We start from the raw sequence: 14,235 nt of genomic DNA, 5'->3' as shown, positions 1-14,235 counted from the left end.
CCGCCGACTAAAGACGCATCATTATCTGAAAAAATATCTAACCCTAACTAACCTTACTGTCATGTCCTAATATGCTAACCTACACTGTAGCACTCAACACTTTGATGAACACTCAGCTGATAGAGTTGTACCCTTCCTTCTGTCTTGTTGTACAAAACATGGAAGTCGCTTTGGATAAAAGCGTCAGCTAAATTACAAAATGTAAATGTAACCAACAGAACCCAGTATGTTAAGTTAGACAATCTCACCTCCTCCACGCCGCTCACCCTAAACGCCTGCATCCCACAGGGCAGTGTGCTGAGCCTTCTCCTCTACTCCCCCTTCACCCATCCTTCACCCATGACTGCACTCCTGTACATGGCACCAACACTGTTGTGAAGGATCAGATTAAACCGAATATATATATTTATTTATGGATATATATTTAATAGTATTTGTATATCGTTTGATATCCCTTGTATATTCCTTGTACATACAGTATACACTGAATATCCCTTTAGTCTACTAACAGCCCATAATAGTTTCATTCTCTCATTGGACAAGAACTTGGCGCCAGCAGCCAAGCCCCTTGGTTCAAGTTCAATCGTGCCGACGAACATGTCGTTACTAGCCCGGTTCCGCGTAGGAATACGTCTGGCGAAATACGAATGGTACTATTTGTTCACAGCGCATATATATATGGCGCAAGTAAAGTAGAACTTTTCTTTTTAGTCCCTTAGCCCTTAGTTCTTTACCCTCCAACCTAGTGGCAAGACGTTAAGCCTCACCCACGATACACGTGTGGTGCAGTATGGTCAACTTGGCCTCAGAATGGCATTGAGACATCGTGTGGATTAATAGTTGAATTGTCATAGTTTGGCACTATACCGTCGAGTGGGACGTATTTCTATTAAGTTAATAATAGTCTATTGTGTATGGTGCATCGTTCGGTTAGAGTTATACAGTGAGTAGTACCCCCATCGTTTCCTCGCGTTATCTGGAGTCTTAACCAGGCTGGGCAGACCACGTGTGGTGCTTTCATCCGAGGAGTTCTGGGCTAGGACGAGTGGACCTGCACATTGGATTACCTTACCCGGACGACGGCGAGCCCTACACGGCTTGGATTATCTACTTGCTTTGGGTGCTTTGATTTATGGATAACAGCCAACACTGGTGAGTGTTGGAACTACCCCCCGAGAGGAGTCCAGGTGAGACGGCGCTCTACCCCGAGTGAGGTCGCCTCACGTCTCTTCGTTGTGGACCGGCAGCTACCGTCTACAAGAGGGCCCAACTGTATTCATCTGTGGACCAAGGTTCTGTGGGCACCGTGTTCAGCACTCTGAATTCTCCCAAGAAATCGTTGGCCAGATGGGATATCGCCGGCGGCTCTCCTAACCCCCCCCCCCCCCCCCTACTGACTTACAACCAGCAGGACCCCCCTTTAGTATATCCAGCTATAATCATTAAGTACCATCGCTATAGTTCCCTAAAGAACCAGGTTGTATACTTGCTTCCTGCGTAACCAGAGATTGGACATTCAATGTTGATTTGCCTACGAATACTCATTTGCCTTACAAGTGCATTCAAATCATAAATGTCATTAAGTGAACGTTGTATATACCCTTTGCTATATATTAAATATTCGACTTATACATTTGTGTGGACTTGGTTTCATGGTGGGAAAGTGTTCATCATATCTATATCATGTACTGTGTGGCCAGTAGTTAAAGTACATAAAGCGGTAGTGGTTTAATGATACCATACTTATCAATACAGTCAGGGAATTGTACCCCTCAGTTACAATTGGTCCTTCGAGCCGGAGGGTAACTAGTGTAATATTAATATAGTGTTATTAATATTGAAATGGCCTATGATGAACACTCCACGAAACGGTCCTCCTAACGTAGAACGCCCGCGGCGCAGACGACAGACACCTCAGTACTTAGAGGACAAAACGGTAAACGCGGTAAAAGTAGAAAGTAAAATTATGTCTGACCTTAACGACCAGGTTACCCCGACCACAGAGGCCCTAGTGGGTTCTAATGTAACTGACCAAGCTCACGGTGGGGACCAGGAGGGAGCTGACATGCCTTTACCCCCCGCCAATACCGAAGAAGTAGTCCCCGACCAGCCCCGGGAGGAAGACAACCCTACAGAGAGAGAACTCTGCACGGAACAAGATGAGGAGAGCGCCGAGGAGATAGAGCTCCAGGACTCCCCAACGAGTACAGCCAGGAGCGGCTCACCTCTACAACCGTCTTCCCCCAGCGAAGCGGAGAGGATGCTATCACAGGCGTTCCTCGTCAGCCTGACAGCCTCTACCGAACGCGATCGACTCCAGGGTGAACGCGATCGACTTCAGGGTGAACGCGATCGACTCCAGACGCAGCAACGGAGCGAAGAAGAGCGCATACGCCTGGAGATGAGACGCCTTCAGACGGAAGAGAATATGGCAAGAGACCGAGTAGACACCCAGCGCGCCGCTGACGGTGCCCAAAGAGAGGCAGAGCGCGACCTCGCTCTCATCCAGCGCGAAACCGAGCGCGACAGACTACAGGGCGAGCGTGACAGACTACAAGCGCAGCTAATGGAGCAGCTGATCACCAAGGCAACACCCTCTCCCTCCGCCAGGGGTTCAAGGAACTCGTCGAGACAACAGTCAAGGGCAGCATCCCCTAACCGAGCAAGCGACCCTGAACTTGACCAACAGACCAAGCCTATACCCCCCGCAGACCCCCTTCCCCGACCGGTCCAAGCGAGACCCAGCTACAAGGAAGGAGCGGCATACACTGCGGAGAAGCTAAATAAACGACTACAGGATCTAGAGGACCTGATAGAAGAAGAAGAGGGAGAGGAGGAGAACCAAGCCCGACGACAGCACAGTACTCCACCGGACCAGGAGGTCCAGTACAGCCCAGGCTATACCCCCGCGGCGCTGCGCTACAGACCCCCGACTCTATTCACGGGTGAGCATGACGCACGACCAGCCCCGAGGAATAGCACCTGGACCAGCGGGCCATGGTACCCTGCCGGTACCAGCCCACAGAAGGGCGCAAGAGGAGACTCGCCTAGGAGGCCTCTCCCCCAACGCTCGCCGATGTATCAGCCATCCACGGCGTCATACATTGGCACACCGACGTTTCCAGACTTCACCTATGAGAATCGAGCACAGTACACGGAGCTCCGGATGTGCTTAGAGACAATGATGGTGGATGTCGCTGATGAACGCCACAAGTATGCAATATTACTGAAGCACCTGAAAGTACCCCGAGCGCACAATATAGCGCTAGCCTATGCCACCTCTACGACCCCATACACCGCGGCTCTAGCAGCGCTGGACCAGAGATATGGACGTATATGGGATTACGTAATCCAAGAGATAAGGCATATTGACCGCCTACCCCCAGCAACAGACAATCGCTCATTAGACGACCTGTCTATAAAAGTGCAGTCCCTGGTAGGGATGCTGGGAGCGCAACGAGAAAAGGGTATGCACGAGCTATACGCCAACTCTAACGTCGAGAGGATTTTAGAGAAGCTGCCACCCGCCAGACAAGAGCGCTTCAGGTGGCAGAGAGACCACCGTGATCCTAACGGTCCCGAACCATCCCTCCTCGATCTAGCCGACTTCCTGGCGAGAGAAGTCAGCAGCCTACGACTGGATACGTTCGTGCGGAGCACACCAAGCTCCAGAGAGGGACCCAGGAGAATAAACGATGGAAGAAGATCGGTGACTGTCATGCACCAATCAGAATCAGTACCGAGCAGTAAGAACCACAGTACCCCCTCGAGAAAAGAGAAGTGGAAGATGGTGTGCCCGTACTGCGAGAAGGAACACTGGCTGTCACAATGTGACCTGTTCACAAAGATGAATGCAGAAGAAGTGAGTCAATGGATAAAGTCCAACAGGCGCTGTTACCGATGTGCGCGCAGTCACAGGGCAGCCGAGTGCCGCCTAAAGAAGAGGTGCAGTCGGTGTGACGGAGCCCACCTAGATGTCCTACACGACAGTAACAGAAGAAAGCCTGCACCTGCACCATCGAGCAGCACAAAGGCAAGTGTCATGTACATTGACCCCGCCAGCAGCAGCGGCGCCCAAGTGCTCTTAAAGGTAGTCCGTGTAACATTGAGCTACCAAGATAAAGTCATGGACACTTACGCCGTCCTTGATGACGGGTCAGAGAAGACCCTTCTGCTCGCGTCCGCTGCGGCCCAGCTGGGACTGCGGGGGAGCGAGAACCAAATGACGATTCGGACAATAAGAAGAGATTTAAAGACGATAAAAGGCGAGAATGTCTCCTTCACTATCGCAGCAAGCGGGCAGCCAGAGCGACGGTATAGGATTACAAATGCTTTCACCAGCCAAGAAATAGGACTATCACAGTACACCTACCCCATCGCCAAACTGATGGATAAATATGTGCACCTGCGTCAACTACCTATCCCGCTCATAGACGGCGCCACCCCGACCCTGCTGATAGGCTCCGACCATGCAGACCTCATAGTCCCGATAGACCGGGTCCATACAGGACCCAGAGGCTGTCCTGCAGCAGTCGAGACCCGCCTAGGATGGACATTACAAGGCCCCCTCGCTAAATCTCTTAACCGAACAGCAGCCACTAGCTGCCTCCACTCCAGAGTGACAGAAGAAGACACCACTCTCCTGCAGCATGTCGAGAGGCTATGGACACTAGAGACAATGCCCTTTAAGAACGAAAAGAAAGACATTCGTTCTAAAGAAGACATTTACGCCATAAACCTCCTCGAGCAGGGGACAAAGAGAGTCACAGTCAGCGGAGTGATGAGATACGCAACTCCACTCCTGAGGCGAGAGGGAATGCCCACCTTTCACGCAAAGAAAGACGCTACGGAGCGGTATCTATTGAACACAGAGCGGCGCCTAGCCAAAGACCCCGCTCAAGAGAGTGTGTACCGCGCTGAGATTGAGAAGCTAATCACAGCGGGACACGTGACAAAGATTGACATTAAAGAGGCCGATCAGACGACCGAATCATGGTACGTGCCGCACCACAAGGTCCACCACAACGGCAAGGATCGCATTGTGTTTAACTGCAGCTACCAGATCGGATCCCAAAATCTGAATAAAGAGCTCTTGCCCGGCCCCACACTCGGCCCCTCTCTACTAGGCGTGCTACTACGCTTCCGCCAGGACAAGGTGGCTATCAGCGGGGATATCAAAGGGATGTTCCTGCAGGTGAGACTAGTGGAGGAGGATAAGCCCCTACTGCGGTTCCTATGGAGAGAGAGGATCGGAGATGAGCACCCCGCCATCTATCAATGGGAAGTCCTCCCTTTCGGAACTACATGCAGCCCGTGCTGTGCTACATTTGCACTACAGAAACACGTCGCAGAGGACCCAGCAGCAGATGAAGAGGTCCGACACAGTGTGAAGAACAGTTTCTACGTGGACAACTGTTTACAAAGCGTTTCGACTCAAGAAGAAGCCGAGGCTCTCCTACTCAAGCTACGCGCCTCTCTGATCAAAGGCGGCTTTGATCTCAGGCAGTGGGCCAGCAGCGACCCGCACGTATTGCGCAGCCTCTCCCCCGCGGACAAGGCTGCCAGCAGCGAGACCTGGATGGCGACAATCCCAGGAGAAGCCCAAGAAATGACACTAGGACTAGTCTGGCGCTTCAAAACAGACTCGCTCCACTATAGACACAAACCCCTGACCACGGAGCAGGGAAGGTCGACGGCGATACCGACCACCAGACGGAGTGTGTACAGAACACTCGCCAGACAATATGACCCGTTGGGATGTATTCTACCTTACACCACCAGGGCAAAGATGATTGTACGAGCACTATGGGACAAGGACCAGGGCTGGGACGACCCAATACCCGCACCCCTTGCCTCCACATGGAGAGAGTGGGAGACGGAACTCCGCTCACTCCCAGGCGTCAATATACGCCGCAGCTACTTCCCACCCACAGTGAGGCCAGAGACATGCAAGATGGATCTACACGTCTTCAGCGACGCCTCCGAAGTAGCCTATGGATCAGTGGCCTACTTGCGTGCCCAAGAGAAGGGAGGAGAGATACACACCGCCTTCATCCTGGCTCGCTCAAGAATAGCCCCACGAAAGCAACAATCTATCCCGCGTCTAGAGCTCTGCGCAGCCCTAGCAGGAGCGCATCTAGCCACGTTAATCCAACGTGAACTCACCATTCCGGTGCACAGAACAATCTTGTGGTCAGATTCCACGACAGTACTCACATGGATCAAGTCTGATTCATGCAGATACAAGGTCTTCGTGGGAGTCAGAGTCACAGAGATTCAAGAGTTAACAGAAGCAGCGAGCTGGCGGTATGTGGACACCAAACACAACCCAGCTGACGTCATCACCCGGGGAATGTCCCTAGATGACCTCACCCGTCACAACATCTACAGTGACGGACCAGAGTTCCTCAAGCTCCCGGAAGGAGAGTGGCCTACGCCCACCCCACGGGAGGCGAGTAAAGAGGAGGCTGAGAACAAGAAACCTATGTTCTGTGGACTGAGCACAGTCGCCTCCACAGACCCCAACATAGATGATTGCCTCACCCTACAGAGTGCGCAACTAAAGACATTTCTGTGGCACCACCCAGAGATTCAGCCCACTGCCGACATTTCAGCAGCTGACTACGAAGAAGCAGAACTTCTTCTACTACAACGAGCCCAGAGAGACTCGTTCCCCGACGAGCTAGACTGTCTACAGGGAGGAAAGCCCGTCCCATCAGACAGCAGATTGCTCCACCTGGCACCCGAGAGCGACGCCCATAATCTCATCAGAGTGGGTGGTCGTCTGCGGAGGGCCCCCAATCTACCGGATGACGTTAAGTACCCGATAGTCTTGAACAGCCGACACAAGGTCACAGAGCTGATCATAAAGAAATACGACGAGGATGTACACCACGCAGGAGCAGAGAGAGTCTTCGCGGAGATCAGACGTCGCTATTGGATACTTCAAGGAAGAGAAGCAGTGCGACGCTTCCAGCGAACCTGTCTAGACTGCCGAAAGTGGCGCGCGCAGCCCAGCATACCCCGGATGGCTGACCTACCTCCCTGTCGCCTCCGACTCGGCGACAAGCCATTCCACTCCACAGGCATGGACTGTTTTGGCCCGTTGTATATAAAGAAAGGAAGAGGAACCGAGAAGCGGTGGGGTATTGTATTCAAATGCATGACCACCAGAGCGATACATATCGAACTCCTTCCAACCATGAGCACAGACTCATTCCTTATGGCCTTCCGAAGATTCACATCACGGAAAGGAAAACCGTCTACATTGTTGTCTGATCACGGGACAAACTTCAAAGGCGGAGAAAGAGAGCTGAGAGAGAGCTTCCAAGCTATGGGCCCAGAACTTAAGACCCACCTCGCTCCATCCCAGATTGACTTCCAGTTTAATCCCCCGAACGCACCCCACTTCGGTGGAACCTGGGAACGAGAAGTACGTTCTATAAAGACAGCCCTGTACGCCGTGCTTGGGGCCCAGACTGTAGCGGAAGAAGTCCTAATGACAGTCCTCACGGAGATCGAGGGAGTATTGAACTCCAAGCCCCTCGGCTACGTCTCCAGTGATATAGCAGATGTCGACCCAGTCACCCCCAACACACTCTTGATGGGGCGGCTGGACCCCGCGCTACCCCAGACAATGTACAGGCCTGAAGAAGCGAACGGCCGAAGAATGTGGAGGTACAGTCAAGTACTAGCTGACAAGTTTTGGAACAGCTTTCTACTCCACTACCTACCGTCTCTACAGACCCGCCAGAAGTGGGTAAAAGAGAGAGACAATTTGACAGAAGGAACAGTCGTCATGATTATCGACCAGTCACTACCCAGAGCTATGTGGCCGGCTGGCCGCGTAAGCAAAGTGATCACCGGTGCCGATGGCAAGGTCCGAGCAGCTGAGGTGCTCGTCCAAGGGCGAACTTACACACGACCCGTGGCGAGGCTAATAGAACTGCCCAGACTCCCAGACACTATCGATGACGACCATGACCCCACGACTTTGTGAGTTGACTGACCCTTACAGCGGACCTTGAGTGGTAGACAGTGCGGTTAATCTGTCTCTGCTTAGCTAATTAGGTGGGACTAATTAGGGGGCGGCTGTTGTGAAGGATCAGATTAAACCGAATATATATATTTATTTATGGATATATATTTAATAGTATTTGTATATCGTTTGATATCCCTTGTATATTCCTTGTACATATACACTGAATATCCCTTTAGTCTACTAACAGCCCATAATAGTTTCATTCTCTCATTGGACAAGAACTTGGCGCCAGCAGCCAAGCCCCTTGGTTCAAGTTCAATCGTGCCGACGAACATGTCGTTACTAGCCCGGTTCCGCGTAGGAATACGTCTGGCGAAATACGAATGGTACTATTTGTTCACAGCGCATATATATATGGCGCAAGTAAAGTAGAACTTTTCTTTTTAGTCCCTTAGCCCTTAGTTCTTTACCCTCCAACCTAGTGGCAAGACGTTAAGCCTCACCCACGATACACGTGTGGTGCAGTATGGTCAACTTGGCCTCAGAATGGCATTGAGACATCGTGTGGATTAATAGTTGAATTGTCATAGTTTGGCACTATACCGTCGAGTGGGACGTATTTCTATTAAGTTAATAATAGTCTATTGTGTATGGTGCATCGTTCGGTTAGAGTTATACAGTGAGTAGTACCCCCATCGTTTCCTCGCGTTATCTGGAGTCTTAACCAGGCTGGGCAGACCACGTGTGGTGCTTTCATCCGAGGAGTTCTGGGCTAGGACGAGTGGACCTGCACATTGGATTACCTTACCCGGACGACGGCGAGCCCTACACGGCTTGGATTATCTACTTGCTTTGGGTGCTTTGATTTATGCCATGGATAACAGCCAACACTGGTGAGTGTTGGAACTACCCCCCGAGAGGAGTCCAGGTGAGACGGCGCTCTACCCCGAGTGAGGTCGCCTCACGTCTCTTCGTTGTGGACCGGCAGCTACCGTCTACAAGAGGGCCCAACTGTATTCATCTGTGGACCAAGGTTCTGTGGGCATCGTGTTCAGCACTCTGAATTCTCCCAAGAAATCGTTGGCCAGATGGGATATCGCCGGCGGCTCTCCTAACCCCCCCCCCCCCTACTGACTTACAACCAGCAGGACCCCCCTTTAGTATATCCAGCTATAATCATTAAGTACCATCGCTATAGTTCCCTAAAGAACCAGGTTGTATACTTGCTTCCTGCGTAACCAGAGATTGGACATTCAATGTTGATTTGCCTACGAATACTCATTTGCCTTACAAGTGCATTCAAATCATAAATGTCATTAAGTGAACGTTGTATATACCCTTTGCTATATATTAAATATTCGACTTATACATTTGTGTGGACTTGGTTTCATGGTGGGAAAGTGTTCATCATATCTATATCATGTACTGTGTGGCCAGTAGTTAAAGTACATAAAGCGGTAGTGGTTTAATGATACCATACTTATCAATACAGTCAGGGAATTGTACCCCTCAGTTACAAACACCATTATCAAGTTTGCAGATGACACAATGGTGGTGGGTCTCATCAAAAACAACCAAAACCGGCCTACAGGGAGGAGGTATGACATGGTGCACTGACAACAACCTGGCCCTCGACACCAAGAAAACCAAGGAGCTCATTGTGGACTTCAGGAAGACTAGAGCTGGCACACACGCCCCCGTCCATATAAACGGGATAGAGGTTGAGCATATCTCCAGCTTCCTCTCTTGGACCCTCAACACCTCGACACTGGTCAAGAAAACTCACCAGTGTCTCTTCTTCCTGAGGAGACTGAGGAAAGCCCATCTTTCTCCTCAGATTCTGGTGAACTTTTACCGGTGCGTCATAGAAAGCATACTCACTACCAACTGTATCAGAGTCTGTTATGGCAACTGCACTTATGGTGAAAGCACTGCAGAGGGTGGTGAAAACACCCCCTGCAATTGAGATTATTAAAGACAAATATAGGCACACAGTATTGTCAAGGACATCTCTCATCCCAACCACAGACTGTTTGCCGTCCTTCTCTCTGGGAGATGCTATAGGAATCAAGCAGGCCCAGGAGCAGCTTGTTCCCCTCAGCTGTCATCTCACTGAACTCTGTACCACAAAGACTGTAGCACAAAGACACATTTTCTTTTTTCAATTTATATAGCGCGTTTATCGAAAAAAAAGCACAAAAACACACCAACCAAGCCATGTGAAAAATTCCCAACTCAGCTGTCCCATGTTAACGTAATCACAGTCAATGTTCTCTCTAGGGCCTGCACACAACCTGGGGCATAAATAGCAGCTCACATGAGTTCAGTCAACAGCAGCAAGGTCTTGTCAACCTGTGACACAAGCGCACGCATTCACACACACTTGTCAACAGTAGGCCAGAATCCATTCTCAATACGGCCCCTGTGGCCTGTCTCTCTCCCTGGTTGAGGAAATGACATGTTATGTCCATGTTATAATCTCCAGTTACCTTTGTCACATGTCAAACCCAAGGCACACAGGTCAAATATGGCCCGTCTGGCATTTTCATTCGGCCCCCAGACTGAATTCACTTTTAATTCACAATAAATTTTGTCCCACTCTCCAAGGGAAATTCAACTGTCTTGTGATAGAAATCAAGTGGACCTTGGTCATTCATCCGTTTTCACTTGACTCAAGCCAGGACCAGTTGAACCTATAACTGCCAAACTTACAAACAGTGGCTGGTGAGCCAAAAAGGTTCATGTCAAGCCCGATCCTATAAGCTAAAAGGAATCAACAGCCTAGTTTAGTTATTCTAGAGGCTAAAGAATAAACAGTATGGTTAAACAGTCTGGTTTACATAAGCATGTTGCATTCACAAAATAATTTTTTTTGCGTTTTGAGGATTTACTTTTACAACCACTTATCAAAGTCTCGTCTAACTTTTCTCTCCTCCCCTCTTCTCAATTCCTTTCCTCTCCTTCTGTTATCTATTATCTTCTCTTCTCTTCTCTTCTCTTCTCTTCTCTTCTCTTCTCTTCTCTTCTCTTCTCTTCTCTTCTCTTCTCTTCTCTTCTCTTCTCTTCTCTTCTCTTCTCTTCTCTTCTCTTCTCTTCTCTTCTCTTCTCTTCTCTTCTCTTCTCTTCTGTCTTTAGAACCTCCCACACTAAAGTATGTTAAACTAAACTAATTTGACTGTTTAAACCCATGTTGGGAGTTTCGATGAGCAGCAAAGGGTTAGGGTTGACTTGTGGTTGAACATTGTCTAGATCGAGGCCCTATAATGTCCCAGATCTGTTTCTCTAAAGAGCCAATTCTATGTATGTCAGCCTAGACATAAAGTAAAGCTGTCGTATACCATAAAGTAAAGCTGTCCTATACCATAAAGTAAAGCTGTCCTATACCATAAAGTAAAGCTGTCCTATCATAAAGTAAAGCTGTCGTATACCATAAAGTAAAGCTGTCCTATACCATAAAGTAAAGCTGTCCTATACCATAAAGTAAAGCTGTCCTATACCATAAAGTAAAGCTGTCCTATACCATAAAGTAAAGCTGTCCTATACCATAAAGTAAAGCTGTCCTATACCATAAAGTAAAGCTGTCCTATACCATAAAGTAAAGCTGTCCTATACCATAAAGTAAAGCTGTCCTACCATAAAGTAAAGCTGTCCTAGACATGAAGTAAGAATGTCCAAGACATGAAGTAAAGCTGTCCTAGACATGAAGTAAGGTTGTCCAATACATGAAGTAAGAATGTCCTAGACATGAAGTAAGAATGTCCAAGACATGAAGTAAGAACGTCCAAGACATGAAGTAAGAATGTCCAAGACATGAAGTAAGAATGTCCAAGACATAAAGTAAAGCTGTCCTAGACATGAAGTAAGGCTGTCCTTAGGGTTAGGGTTAGTCTTAAGGCCTCTGCATGCTACAGAAACTTCAAAGCAACTGCAACACAACATCGACAAAGCAACGGTGTTTTAGACACTCTGCCTTTATGCTTCTGCAACATCGACGCGCAAAGTTAGTTTAACTAAAGTTAGTTTAGGTTCGTGTTAACTTTAGATAATGTACAAAATAAACGTATTTCCGGTGATTTTAGACGTCGCTCTTTTATTTTGAAAACCCCCGACCGGAAGTGTTATAGTGTCTGTTGCTAGCAGCTTAACTTTCTGTGCTTTTCGAGCTAACGTTACCGTAACATCATTAGTTTCCAATGGAGAGGACCTCGGCTCACATGCAGCTCAAACTACCTATTGGAATAAATTAATTGATTGATGTTTAACTTGTCCCTGTGTGTGTCCAGTCATTTCGACTAGCAAACGTTGTATTTAACGTTACCTCAGGACGGATACCATTGTATTTACTTGGTTAGCTATGTAGCTAATGTGGATAGCATTTTGAATAGACCCAATGCTAGCTGGCTGGCTACAGCTTTATTTACTAAATTATGGAGGCTTTTTAATCGTCAAGGTAAGAGAGGATTTGTCATGATCAACTGAAGGCGTATGCTATGGAACAATATGTGCTTGGGTTTTCAGAAAAAGGCGAGCTATGTGACGCTGATTATTTAGCGTCAACGCTGGCTTCAACAATGGAGGATATTATTCTCTGCAGGACTAATATTATTCTATGACAGCCCCGCCCACATTCGCTAACCAACCAATCACTGCTACGCAATATCAACGCAACGGTTGTTCAGATTAGATTTTGGAGACATGTATGCAACGTCCAAGCAACACAGTCTACAAGACCCTCTAAAACAACCGCGCTGAAATCGCGCCGATGTTGTGTTGCAGTTGCTCTGAAGTTTCTGTAGCATGCAGAGGCCTTTAAGGCCTCTACATGCTACAGCAACTTCAAAGCAACTGCAACACAACATCGGCGCGATTTCAGCGCGGTTGTTTTAGAGGGTCTTGTAGACTGTGTTGCTTGGACGTTGCGTACATGTCCCCAGAATCTAATCTGAACAACCGTTGCGTTGATATTGCGTAGCAGTGATTGGTTGGTTAGCGAATGGGGGCGGGGCTGTCATAGAATAATATTAGTCCCGCAGAGAATAATATCCTCCATTGTTGAAGCCAGCGTCACATAGCTCGCCTTTTTCTGAAAACCCAAGCACATATTGTTCCATAGCATACGCCTTCAGTTGATCATGACAAATCCTCTTACCTTGCCGATTAAAAAGCCTCCATAATTTAGTAAATAAAGATGTAGCCAGCCAGCTAGCATTGGGTCTATTCAAAATGCTATCCACATTAGCTAACCAAGTAAATACAATGGTATCCGTCCTGAGGTAACGTTAAATACAACGTTTGCTAGTCGAAATGACTGGACACACACAGGGACAAATTAAACATCAATCAAGTAATTTATTCCAATAGGTAGTTTGAGCTGCATGTGAGCCGAGGTCCTCTCCATTGGAAACTAATGATGTTACGGTAACGTTAGCTCGAAAAGCACAGAAAGTCAAGCTGCTAGCAACAGACACTATAACACTTCCGGTCGGGGGTTTTCAAAATAAAAGAGCGACGTCTAAAATCACCGGAAATACGTTTATTTTGTACATTATCCAAAGTTAACACGAACCTAAACTAACTTTAGATTAGTTTAGGTTCGTGTAACGCTAGATATTGTAAAAAATAAACGTATTTACGGTGCTTTTAGACTCGCTCTTTTATTTTGAAACCCCCCGCCCGGAAGTAAAAATTATACTTATTTTTCTGCTTTTATCAATGGGTTGGTTGAGAAGGGAAGCGTCATCTATCTAGGGAACCTAGCTACATACGGGGTACAATGTTACATAGGCTGCGCGTTGATTTTGCAGAAGCATAAAGGTAGAGTGTCTGCAACACCGTTGCTTTGTCGATGTTGTGTCGAAGTTGCTTTGAATTTGCTGTAGCATGCAGAGGCCTTAAGGCCCTGTCCACACGTACAGTATATGGATATTTAGCAAAACTGATATTTTCAGGCTCCGTTTAAGGGAACTATTTTGCTATTTCTTTCACTATTTGGGCAATTTTACACAATTCCTGTGAGTCTATGGAACACATCTGTATGTTTTTTTTTCAATAAAATTCATTGTTTTGTATTTCTAATCAAGTACTGTAGAGAGCACCACTTTCTGCCCTTCAAGATTCCAAGCTGTTTTTGGCTGGGCTCCGCCCATACTCGCAATGCGCTTTGAGTGACAGACTGTCACCCACCTGCAGTGGCAGATACCTTTCTTTGGGGGAGAGAGAGAGAGAGAGATAGAGAGGGACTAATTTAGCCGCGG

Source organism: Notolepis coatsorum (genome assembly GCF_963971535.1).
Source record: "Notolepis coatsorum genome assembly, chromosome: 5".
In the NCBI taxonomy this organism is placed as follows: Eukaryota; Metazoa; Chordata; class Actinopteri; order Aulopiformes; family Paralepididae; genus Notolepis; species Notolepis coatsorum.
Note: the sequence above shows the minus strand (reverse complement) of the source record.